Source organism: Juglans regia, chromosome 11, assembly GCF_001411555.2.
Source record: "Juglans regia cultivar Chandler chromosome 11, Walnut 2.0, whole genome shotgun sequence".
Classification (NCBI taxonomy): Eukaryota; Viridiplantae; Streptophyta; class Magnoliopsida; order Fagales; family Juglandaceae; genus Juglans; species Juglans regia.
Window position 1 is genome coordinate 21,769,153 of NC_049911.1, and position 13,662 is coordinate 21,782,814.

The 13,662-nt window shown below is 36.9% G+C and overlaps 1 non-coding gene across 1 annotated transcript; it reads left to right on the forward strand.

Annotated features, from left to right (window-relative positions):
- Positions 1 to 2,684: 2,684 nt before the first annotated feature.
- Positions 2,685 to 2,823, forward strand: LOC118343925. Its single transcript, XR_004797711.1, has one exon. It is a non-coding gene; the product is annotated as a small nucleolar RNA Z247 (small nucleolar RNA).
- Positions 2,824 to 13,662: the final 10,839 nt, after the last annotated feature.

The window sequence follows — 13,662 nt, forward strand, 5'->3', positions numbered from 1 at the left end:
TGTAATGTGGTTTCTAGGTTAATAAAAATCTTAAAAAAATTAGTACCTTCGGACTTTGGTCTGAATGGAGTATTAGTCCCCCCTCCGCGTTGACGGGGTTGTTGGGGTTTGGTATACCCTACCCTGCTTAGACGGGGTATGGGGCTTTGTAATCTCTGTCGTGGACAGAGGTGGTATTTTCTCTAAAGATCTAGGTATTTAGAGATTTACTGTCTGGACTAGACCATGTCAGTCACCAAAGTGTACTGGGAAGATATTAACGATTGTAATTGATTTGTTTTTCAAATCAACTTTGTAAGTCCTCTCTTAATGAAGGTTAACACCCGTTTACTCAAAAAAAAAAAAAACTTGATGCTGAAGGTTCTAATGCTGTTGATGCTTGGATTTGGTATTGTCTGCCAAGGTAGATGGTAGTTTGTGGTGCTGTTTGGGATTGTGTTTGGCTTGGAAACTGGGTAATAAAATTGTAGTGTGTGGGTTAATTCAATCCATTTTGAGCTGGATTGGGAGGGATTGTAATGGCTGGGTAAGTGAATGATGATTTACTGGGTTGGTTCTGTTTGGATGAAATGGGTAGGATCGGTGACTAACGATATGACTTGTAAGGATTCTCTTGTTTCCAGGTTATATGTAAAATGCCAACAACACAAACAGTAGAGAAGATGAATGATACTAATGAAAAAATACCTCAAATGCTCATACGGTTTGGGGCATTTGAGGTCCCCAATTCCTCCATAAAGACAAACAGCTACTTAGATGAAAATGCTCCAGAATGAATCGCGAAACCCATCTGGCATGATACTTAACTGCTTTTCTAACAGAAATTACATAAAGGTCCCTTATAAGCAGGATATAGACTGAAACCAAAACACACCGTTTTTATAGATCAAACGGTGCGGTTTACATACATTTCCACTTAAATGATTAACTATGCCGTTTAACATCACCCAGCCTTAATACGAAAACCCTTATCTCATCTTCTCATTTCTTCTTCTACACCCAGCATCCTCTCTCCTCAGCCAATAAAGTTCCAAACTTTACCTCCATGGATCTCGAGCTAGAAGAACTCCTAGCAGCAGCATGATGTGCCTCACATCCAAGATGTCGATTGTAGGGATGTTAGCAAGCCCCCACCTGTTGAGGATGTGCAAGTTAATCGATTGTAGGGAGGGTCTTCCTTGGGTAAATTTCAAAACCAAATTGTTACAAAATTCTCATTCAGCCATTAACATCTCCTTTTCTGAAAAGTGGAAAGTGGGTTCTCCTTTGATTTGGGTCGGGACTCTCATGGGGACAGGATTCAAAGGTGTTGGGCTTTTAGCCTTGATGCCTAACTAGTGAATGTTAGATTCCTTGAATCAAATGTCCCATTAAAAACAACTAATGTTAAGGATTTGAATTCAGATTTGCTACATCGTCCTTGGCTTAGAGTTGAGACGGATGGAGGTGTCGTGTTTATGCTTCTTTAGCGGTGCTTTATTCATAATATGGTCTTTTTTTTGGGAAAAAATAATTAATTACACAAAAATACATTCTTCAATATCAAATTATAAGAGTTTTGCATTTCACATCCCAACCTATCAAAATTGAAATATTGTATGCTTAAATTACCAAAAACCAACGTTTTGCACTCTTTATTAAAGCTCAAATGGAACCATACTTCTGTGGGCTGCAACTTTTTGGTTTCCTTCATAACTCTTGGTTATCGCCTCCTCCATTCATTACAGCCACCACTTCTGATGATCACACCCTCACATCTCTTCTAACTTCTCTCTTTGGGAATAACAAGATTAGATTATTCTTTCTACCTTGATTCTCTCCTCTTTATCTGAATCCACTGTCGCTGAAGTTGTTGGCCTCTCCACCTCTCGTGCTGTTTGGGAAGCTCTTCACCGTATGTTTTCTTCTACTTCACATGCTCGGATTATGAACATTCTTTTGAGACAAAGACCAAGTCATCCTCATCTACAACAAACTTAAATTCAAAACCAAATAAAGATTTTGAAGATAACTCCAACAGCACAAGTTTATCTCCTCCATCTTCTTTATCAATAGATGATAATAAGATTAGATAATATATATCTTTATTTTTGAATTTGATTGCTATAACAAATCACACGTATACTCATCTATAAATAATACACCTCGGCTCCCAAAATGTTCATGGGAAGCACACTTCAAAATCTCTACATGGTATCAAGAGCCAATTGATCCCTATTTTCTGTTATGTCCTCCTCCACCACCTCCTCTGCCATGTCTCGCCCTTCAGTCTCTCCCATTCATCCTACCCATGTCTCGCCCAACTCCTTCCTTACCTACGTGGCCATAAACATTATTGCTTTGTTAATGGCAGTCATCCTGCCCCTCCATAGTTCTTACCTGCCTCCTCTCCCTCCGAAGCTCCTCTCCCAAATCCCGAGTATGAGTTTTGGTTTGAACAAGATCAATTGATCTTCAGCACCGTAATCTCCTCTCTTTTAGAATTTGTTCTTACACAGGTCGTCAATCTTGAAACCTCCCGTGATGTCTGGATGACTCATGAGAAGATGTTTTCCACTACATCTCGTGCACGACAAATGAACACCTTATACCAAATCAGCATGTTGAAGAAAGGTAATCTCTCAATACAAGATTATTTTCAAAAAGCTAAGAGATTTGCTGATGTGTTATTTGCTATTGGTCAATCACTTGGTGACTCTGAACTCATCTCTTATATTCTTGCTAGATTACCTACCGAATATGATCATCTTATTACCTCCGTCAACACTCGCTTCGAGCCTATATTGTTTGATGAACTTTATGGCCATTTGATCACACATGAACTTCAACTAGAGCAAATTGGTGGAGTGCAAAAGCACCGCATAATTCTTTTAAAAAAGAGTAGGGTTTACTATTAAAAAATTAATTTTTTTTTCATGAGGGTCCCATATTTACTCACTTTTTCAAAATGATTGTGCGGCGCTTGCGCACTCCACAACTATAAATACTCTTAATTTTTATTGAAGTATGTGATTCTACCCTTGTTCTTTTGAACAAAGTTCGCTACTATGCTTTGCTTATGGATGATTTTAGTAAAAAGTATTACTAGATACAGTCATGTAAAGCACAAGCACCGCGTAATCCATTTGAAAAACAGGGGGATCTATTATTAAAAAATTAATTTTTATCATGTAGATCCCGTATTTACTCATTTTTTTCAAAATAATTGTGCAGAGCTTGTACATTCCATGACTGCAAATATAATTTCTCTTTAATAAATTTTGTCAGCTTTTTTCCATTAATAAAATGGGGCCTTGAAACGTAAACATTGACATTTAGTTGAAGTGAGCCTTGCTCTAGTGGTGCATTCCTCCACGCATCAATGATTTTGGTCTAACGCCTTGCTCAGGAGTGGAGTAAAATAAGGACTTGTTTGTTTTTGCAGATGAGATGAGATGAAATAAGTTGAAATTAAAATTAAAAGTTGAATAAAATATTGTTAGAATATATTTTTTTAATATTATTTTTGTTTTGAAATTTGAAAAAGTTGAATTCTTTATTTTATTTTGTGTGAAGATTTAGAAAAGTTGTAATGATTAGATGAGATGAGTTGTGAAAACAAATAAGGCCTTATTTTATTCCACTCGTGACTACAAGTTCAAGTCTTTGGTTGTCTTTGTTGGGGCATTATAATTAATACTCATAAAATGGACCCACAGTCTTTATGTTGTGTATTTCACAGTTATATATATATACATATAGAGTTCGAAAAAATCTATTTATCATCACTTTTATTATCATCCTTTCAACATCTCTTGATGTGACATTCAAAGACAGTTCAATACAAATTGAGGCCAAAGACAAAATTTAAGTGAGTCACACATAAAATATAAATTATATATATTAAACATTTTCAAAATTTTCAATAAAATGAGGCTTTATTTAAAATATTTAATTAAAAAATTTTGAGTTTAAATTTAATATAAAAATTTAAAAATGAGGCTTCACTGTAAATTTTGTGCCTCAATTTAGCAATATCTTAGAAAAACTTGTTTAAAAACATAAATGATTCATTGTATTAAATATTAAATTTAGTATCATGGAGCCTTTTTTTTTTAAAGAGCGGAAGGTCACATGTCCAATATTGACCCCCTCCCATGTTTATTAAGAAAAAATCATCACTTTTGGCGGACAAATACCGTGATAACAAAAAACAAACCCAATGGAGAAACCCAAGGAAGCTGTAGCCAAAAAAGCTTTTCTATGACAAGCCTATGGAGCACGAATGAAAATAAAACCATAGAAAAAATCTGACCTAACATTGTAAAGAGGGAAGGCCCAAAAAATCCAAATGGAGCAATCCTCTAAGAATCCAAGGCATATAACAATTATTAGAATAAGCCAATTCTGTGCCAGCAGCCCCAGCCTTGGCTAACCAATCCGCTACCCTATTACCTTCATAAAAAACATGCTGAAAATGACAATGAATAGTATGGGATAGCTCAACAATTAGTATCATGGAGCCTTGTACACATTGAAAAATATAAAAATTATTTAAATCTTTATTTAAAGAATTTTGTTTTTATATTTTTTCTATAAAAACTAAAATAAAAATATCTTCATTTTTTATTTTGGGGGCTTGCATAGGGTGGGCCTTAGGAAATGGCCTAAGTGGCTTTGCCCTTGAGTCGACCCTGTTGACATTAAATGATATTATGACAGATCCACAAGTAAAACATAATAAATAGTCTCTAAATATTTAAGAAAAATTGTATTCATCATCCCACACACCACACACCACACTTTTTATTTTTTATTTTTTTCTCTTATCAAAGTGTGATGTACAGATGATGAGTATAAAAATTTAATTAGTTTAAGAAGAATAAAATCAAAAACAAATTTTAAGAAATAAAAAATATGTGGTGTGTGTTGTGTGGGGATAATAAGTAAGAAAACTCATTATTTAATACCACATTATGAGATGATGAGAGAATGATGATAAAAAGGATGATGAGTAGCTTTACTCGTATAATCCTCTTGAAATAGGTACAAATGCCTTCACCTTCCTACACGGGCCAACTCTACGTTTCAAGAGAGGGGTAATATTTGATGAGCTTACCTTTTCTTCCAGCTTGTCTCCCACATGTTTTAATCTTCCTCCACTAATATTTCATCTTCTTCCTGATCGTCATCTAGATAGTCACTCTCCTCCATGTTCTGTTGAAGAAAATGTAAAAGGCTTGATAAATATGTTGAAGGGATAAAAAAACAGATTGATGAGTTGAGAGGAATACTCGAGACAAGACAACAATGGTGAAGAGAAGAATCACTTTTCTCATTCCTTATCAGCAGAATAAAAAGTTTCTTATATAGAACATGTACATGAAGCACAAATGCCAAAAATAGAAAAGAACCAAAGGAGGCCAGTTCTGTTCACTGTACATAAATGAATACTTTTGTCCACTACATTCCTAGCTAACTTCATCAAACAGCTGTTGTGTCATGCACCCACCATTGCCCTTTGTTTATTCTGTTCTGATCACAGTAGGTGCACCACCACAAGGTGCACTACCTGATGCACTATTCATCCCTTGGACAACAGTTGCAAGCTGCAAATTTCTTAGTGAAGTTTGTGAGTCTCGCTCAAGGTGGACATGGATGTTTAAGGTGCCCATCTTGGATAGTATAAAATAGAAGGTGGTAGCAGGGTGGGCCTTGGTGAAGATGTCTGCCAGTTTAAATTTGGAGGCTATGTGTACATGTGTAAGAACCTTAGACAATACCTTTTCCCTAACAAAGTGGCAATCCAATTCTATGTGTTTAGTCCTCTCATGGAAAACTGGATTCTTGTTTAAATGGATTGCTGATATGCTGTCACAATACAAGAGTGCTGGCTTGGGATGGTCTATGTTAAAGTCCTTGAGCATAGAGATTATCCACACAATTTCACAACTGGTATAGGCCAAGGCTCTATACTCTACCTCTGTAGAAGATCGAGAGATGGTGGCCTATTTCTTGGACTTCCAACTGTTTAAGGAGTCTCCAATGAAGGTGCAAAGACCTGTTATGGACCTTCTGGTTTTTGGGCAAGTTGCCTAATCAGAGTCACTAAAGGCCTTTATGTGCATAGTTGACTGTGAGGAGAGGAGAACACCTTGTCCTATGGAGCCTTTCACATACCTTAGGACCCTATGAGTTGCAACCATGTGAATATGAGATGGTTTGTCCATGAATTGGCTAAGAATGCTAACAACTTATGTAATATCTGGTCGAGTTACGGTTAAATAAACTAACCTCCCAATTAGTCTCCTATAACCTGTTGCATCGATTAAGAAGTCTGAAGATGAATGTGACAGCTTGTGATTCATTTCTACTAGAGTGTTAGCTGGTTTGCATCCAAGCAAACCAGCATCTTCAAGGATTTCCAAGCTATATTTCCTTTGGCATAAGTGAATACCTCAAGCTGATCTGGCAATTTCCAATCCTAAAAAGTATTTTAGGTTGCTAAGATCCTTAATCTTAAATTGAGAATGGAGTTGTGCCTTTATACTATCAATAACAACCATGTTAGAACTTCCAATAATTATGTCATCAACATAAACTAACAAAGCCACAAAACCTGATTTATCATTCCTTGTAAACAAGGAATAATTTGACTTGGATTGTTGGAAACCAATTGAGATCAAGGAAGATGAGAATTTTGAATACTATTGGCAAGAGGCTTGCTTAAGTCCATAAAGGGACTTATGCAACTTACAAACCAATCTTTTATCTTTAGAATGTGATGACTCCCCCTGAATTTGATACCATGGAGGCAAGTCGATGTAGATTTCTTCATCCAAATCTATGGAGAAAGGCATTGTGCACATCCAATTGGTATAAGTGCCAATTGTAGATAGCTGCCAATGCTAAGAAAATTCAAACTGTTGTGAGCTTGGCTACAGGGCTAAAAGTTTCTTGATAGTCAAATCCTTCTTTTTGTGTATAACCCTTAGCCACTAATCTAGTTTTATTCCTTTCTAAGGTCCCATAAGATCCTAACTTAACCTTATACACATATTTGCAGCCAACAATGGACTTACTAAGGGAGAGAGTGGTGACAGTTAGGACTGTTCATCCGGGTTCCAACCCGGGAACCTGGGTATACCCGGCTCGGGACCCGGGTTTCAAACCCGGGCCGGAACCCTGACCGGGTTGATCCGGGTCAGACCCAGGCCGGAACCCGGATAAATCCGGGTTTTTCAAAACCCAGATTCCGGATTCCGGGTTGAACCCGGATTTTTTTTTTTTTTTAACACAAAAGCTTTTTTATTATTAATTACACTTCAAATATTTTGATATTTTGTCTTCATTTAGAATTCCAAATCATATTCTCAATACAACATAAGCCTATAATATTTCACGAGCGTATAAACAGTTAATTAAACTTTTTAACTAAATACATGTAAAATAAAAAAATCAATATTCATCATGTAAAATGCATGCGACATACAAGATGCAATCAACTACATATTAGATTGTTTGAACTAATTTGCTAAGAATATTACAAAATACATACATTACTTTAATTAAACTCTAATACATAAGGTGCAAAACATTTTTGTCCTTGGTAAACACTCCAGCTCCAAAGTATAAGCCACCACCAACGATAACAAGGAGGCCCAAACCCATAACAACACCCATCTGCATATAATTACAAAAGTGGTATTTAATTGTAAAAAAATCAAGCATGCCTCTGTAAACACTTCAATTATCTTGTCCTTGTAATTAGAACTAAAATTAATTACATGTGCTACCCAGATAGCAGTTGTGATTAGAACTAAAAAATGATGCCAGATGATGCCATAAACCAACAGGTTTAAGTACAAATATTACCTCTTTAAAGTAGCATGTAAAGGATAAGAAAGCAAGTTGGAGAGTGCTTTATCTGAATCCGTTATCAGATCAATCCCATCCTTGAGCAGCTGAATAATGAATTGCCTCCTGTAATAGAAAATTAGGATGAGTAACATGCTTGCTTTGCTTGATTATATCATATCATAGAACCAAAATGAAGTTAATGTTCTACACTAACTATCACACGGTCACACTCCCTCTACTCTGGCATAACCATATAATCCCATGCCTAATTTAAAGAACAGGATAATTTACAACAATGCCAAGGAACACAAAATCACTCCAGACTCTTGAGGAAGTGCTCTTAAATGCTGACCATTCATCCACCTTTTTGGTGAAGGCAAGGTTAACAATATATCAAATACTAGGAAAGTCTAAATAAATAATATATATATGTATGCATATAAAGGAAAGAAGTTGTATAGGTTCGTAGCTACCCGTGGCATATAAAGGAGTTGTGGTGTCCTTAAAGCCTCGGAAGACCCCTTGCATGGCCAAGGAAAGAAGAACCGCAGGAGAACCAAGTGCTCTTATTGTCAAGTACTGTCTTGTTGGTATATACATAGGGGAATCCTATTCATGAATAGAGATGATCAGTGAACAGGTTAACCAAGAGGCTATTTGGGTTTAAAGAAGTGGTTTCAAAATACATCTTAAATCATTTAAGAAAGTAAGATTATGCAAGAAGAAAACACTTACTCTAGAATTTTTTTAACATGAATGAGAAGAGAGACTCACTGCAGCCTCTGTTGAAGATGAAGCTACATAATCATCTAAAAAAATATTAACAATGAGTTAGATAGATAATAAATCGAGATAGATAGATATTAAAAAAATATTTCAAATTTCAAACTTACCTTCAAGATCCATCGACTGTACGTATTCTTCTAACTCCTGGATGTCGATAGGTTTGGTCCTTAACCAATTTTGAGTGCAAATGAGGGCTTTGACGGTTTCTGGAGACAATGAACTCCTAAAAGGATCCAAGATGCGTCCTCCAGTACTAAATGCGGACTCTGAGGCAACAGTGGAAATGGGAGTAGCTAACACATCACGTGCTACCTTAGCAAGGACAGGATAATTGGTGGCATTAACTCTCCACCAATCCAAAATATCAAAACTGGGTGATTTCTGTGCACACCCCTCCGATAAATACCGATCTAGTTCTGATCTAAACTCCATAAACCCTTGCTCCAGAAGAAATTTCTCTAACCTGATATCAAATTTAGTCGACATAGTAGGAAGTAGAAGTAGTGCTCGGCCTCCCTTGAGCCACATTAGAACTCCCCCCACTACCCACATGAAATTTGTTATACTGCTCAATCAAGCGCCTTAACAAGAGTTTAACCTTGGCCTATATCCTATCCGCCAACTCATCCCCTTTGTACTGATTCAACCAAAACTTCATTGCTATCAATTTATATCGTGGATCAAGCACAAAAGCAACATATATCATCAAGTTGAATCTATCTGTGCTACCCCAATATTTTTTATACTTACTTTTCATATTTATGCCCATGGTGCTAGTGATAATATCATGACTATTGCACATATCATTTAATGTATCTTCAATTGTGTAGAGTTCTTGAAAGTATACATTAGCCGTCACATACAAAGAACCAGAAATGTTCAATGTAACATCATAAAATACTTTCAGCAACTCTACAAAAATATGTGCTTTTTTCCAATCATCAACAGTGGGGTTCACGAATTCACTATCCACACACATATAATAGTGTTCAAAGGCTTGTTTATGTTTTTCAGCGGTACTCAACATCAAATATGTGGAGTTCCATCTAGTAGGAATATCTAAGCAAATCATCCTCCCACTAATATTTTCCTTTACTGCACAAGCCTTGAACTTGGAAAACCTCGACGGTGAAGACTTCACATATCTAACGGCATCTCTAATTCTTGTTACAAACTCATAAACATCTCTCAAGTCATCCATAACAATCAAATTCAATATATGGGCAGCACACCGCATGTGAAGAAACTCACCACCCAATATGGTATAATCACTATCCTTTATTCTCCTCCTCATATAATCAACAACAACATCAGTATAAGAGGCGTTATCAACTGTGATAGTCAAGATCTTATTAATCTCCCAATCATGCAACCCCAAGTCTAACATCCTCCCAATAGTTTCACCCCTATGGTTGGGAATTTGGCAAAACTTTATTATTTTTTTGTGCAATTTCCATTTGCAATCAATAAAATGTGCAGTAATGCACATATAGTTCATATTTTGCACCGATGTCCAGGTATCGGTGGTTAGAGAGATTCTTTGACCATCCAACAATTTTTTTAATTGTATCTTCTCTTCGTTATACAGCTTAATACAATCCCTTTTTAAAGTGATTCGGGATGGCAAAGTAAATCAAGACTCTAAATCAGCCACATACTCGACAAACCCTTCGTTCTCCACAAGCCTAAAAGGCAATTCACACCTAATAAAAAACTTAGCAGTTGACACCCTAAGTTTTTCTGCATCATACTTCACTAGACTTTGTGGGCTACACACTCTTCCCTCTCCATCCCTCTTAACACCAGATGACTGACTTTTTCCAACTCCTTTAAATCTAAGAGGGGAAGTTTTACATGCATTCTGGAGGTGGTGTAACATAGATGAAGTGCCATTCTTGTAGTGGCAACTGTATAGCTTAGTGCAATAATTACACTGAGCTTTTGGGTTATTATGGTCAATAGGTTGCACTTTAGTAAAGTGTTCCCAAACCACCGATTGGTTACTAGGTGTTTTTTTTTAATTGCTTGGGTAAAGGTGGGATGGAATGGGTAGGTTGTGTATATGTGGATGAAAGGGTTGGAATACTCTCATGCTCCTCTACATCCACTGGAATAGACGAGGAGTCACAAAATCTTCTTCCATCTGTTATTGAGTAATAAAAACCACCAAACACAATATAATAAATAATCAAATACTAATAATCAATTTGCAGAATTTAATAATCCAATGATGTAGCATCAAACATTAGGAAATTATTTCATGTATCTCATGATATGCTCGTCTTTGAAAATAGTAGTCTGATCTTAACATGTATCTGATATGCTAGGTAGATTTGTAAATCCTAATCACTGCTTTTAAATTCAATAGCAAGGATATTTTGCCAAAGCAACTGACTTATTGCTTTAAAATTCAATCAGAGAAAATTTAGAGATAATAGTGTTTTTATTTTTATTTTTTATTGTGCAATGTAAATACTAGGTACGAAATGATCCAAATCAGGAACTTAACTACGAAATCCTTCATTTCCAAAATTATATTGATAAAAATTAACATGGTAATTTACCAACTTAATAATTTGCTGATAACTAACCTAACTTAATTCATTCACAGGTATTTATATGCAGCTGGAAATTTTATTAAAACATCCAATGCTTTTTCAGTCATGAATGTTTTTCAAACAATTCAAAGTCAAACGAATCATGAAACCAAACAGATAATTCATAAATAATGAGGTGTATGGTTTAGGACCAACATTTTCTTTTAATGAGGTCTTTTAGTGCACTGTTCCCTTTTATTTCATGGGGTATATTGTTTCTAATGGATCATTTATGAGCTTTTCTTCTTGAGCTTGGGTAACCTATGCATAAAGCGGGCTATTTCCGTAAAGGTTTGTGTATAGTCCTTCACATAAAGGTTTATGCATAGACAAATAGAGTTTTTTTTCCTTCTTTTTTCTCTCTTTATGCAGACCATTAGAACTGCATTGGGTGATTGTGGTGAAACTTAGATGTTGTGCCGAGGAAACATTCATGTCTATTAAAGGATATTTATATCTATTTTTTTTAAATCCAAGCCCTTTTGAATCTCTGGTACCTCATTTTATAAAGAAACAGAGGCAACAAAACAATGCAACAGAATCATAGTTACAACCGAGTTAGAACAACCAAACCCAACAAATAAAATCAAGTTGGATATTCTCCTAAAAATAAAAACCAAACCCAGTACTCTATCCAGTACAAGCAAGCAAGACGCACAGAATCATAGTTACACACAGAGAGAGAGAGAGAGAGAGAGAGAGAGAGAGAGAGTACCCAAACAAGTGAACAATGCCCTAGAGGGAAAGGCCGACGGTGACCGAGATGCAACGACCGAGATGCGGCGAGGACAAGCGGCGGACGGTTATGGGGTCACGGGCTAGAGGGCCTTAGGGTTTCTGTGTTTGCCTGTTTGGTTTTCGCAGTGTAACGAGAGAGCGAGAGAGATGGTGGGGGTGGAGATGAATATAACTGGTATCAAAATGGCGTCGTTTTGATACCGATTTTTTTAAAAAAAAAAAAGATCCGGGTACCGGGTTAAAACCTGGTACCCGAGTTTCAAACCCATATCCGGACCGGGTTGGTCATGGTTTTCAAACCCGGGTTTCGGCCCGGGTTTGATCAGGGCCGAAACCCGGAACCGGAACCCGGTTTTTCGGGTTCCGGACCGGGCCGGGAAAAAACCCGGCCCGGATGAACAGTCCTAGTGACAGTCCAAGTTCCATTGTTTTCCAAAGCTCTTAATTTTGAGTTCATTGCCTCTTGCCAATGTGAAGATCTCACAACTTCTTGGTAACATTTTGGTTCATGTAATAGAGAAAGAGAAAGGGCATAAGATCCGTGAGTAGGTGACAATTTTGTGTAGGTTAAGTGTTGATGGAGGGGGTGAGCAGTTGAGGCAAGTTGACAGTGATAGTCTTGTAGGTAGGTGGTTTTTTGTCTAACTCAATTTGACCTTCTAGGGGGAGTGACACACATTGAATCACTAGTAGAAGGTGATGAGTGAAGGGTTTGAGATGAGGGTGTATGAGGTTGAGTAGTTGGGGACTATTCAAGTGATGGGGAATTTTTGTCAAGTGAATAAGGTGATAAGGGATCTGTATGAGTGTGTGAGTGCAGAACAGTTTTAGGATAGGAAAAAGTTGAGTCTGATAGTGGTGAAGGAAGGACCAAACCAAGTGGAGGTGTAGTATGGATGGTGTTGGAGTCAGAATCTTGGAAATGGAAGGTGGATTCATAGAAAATGACATCCCTGAAAATGAAACAAGAATGATTCTCTAAGTCATAGAGTTTATATCCCTTAACACCAGCTGGGTAGCCAAGAAAGATGCACCTCTTGGCTCTAGGACTCAGTTTGGTTCTGTTATGCTTGAGGGTAGATGGAAAACAAAGGCATCTAAATACCCTTAGATGTGTGTATGATGAGACTGTTGAGAAAAGGACTTCATAGGGGGATTTATTGTGAAAAGTGGGAGTTGGTATTCTGTTAATAAGGTGAGTGGCTGTCATGACTGCATCTCCCCATAATTGAAGAGGTAGGGAAGCTTGAAAGATGAGGGCCCTATAGCCACATATAGGAGGTGTTGATGCTTTCTCTCAACCGTCCCATTCTGTTGAGGGGTATAAACACGTCTTTTGGTGCAAAATTCCTTTAAAACTGTAGAAAATGGGCATTTCGAATTCCAGTCCATTGTCAGATCTGATTGTTTTTATTTTGGCACTGAATTGAGTGTTAATCATGTGAACAAAGTTTTGCAAAAAGGTCCTTGTTTTAGATTTTAATTTCATTAAATAAACCCAAGTGACCCGAGAGTGGTCATCAACTATAGTCAAGAAATAATGATGACCTTGGATTGAAGCTTGTGAGTATGGGGCCCCAAATGTCACAATGGACTAGTTCAAAAGGAGCTAAGGTGGAAGAGGTACTCAGATTGAAATATTTTCTTTTCTATTTAGCCAAATGGCAAATAGTGCATTGCATATCTTTGTCAGCTTTTACAT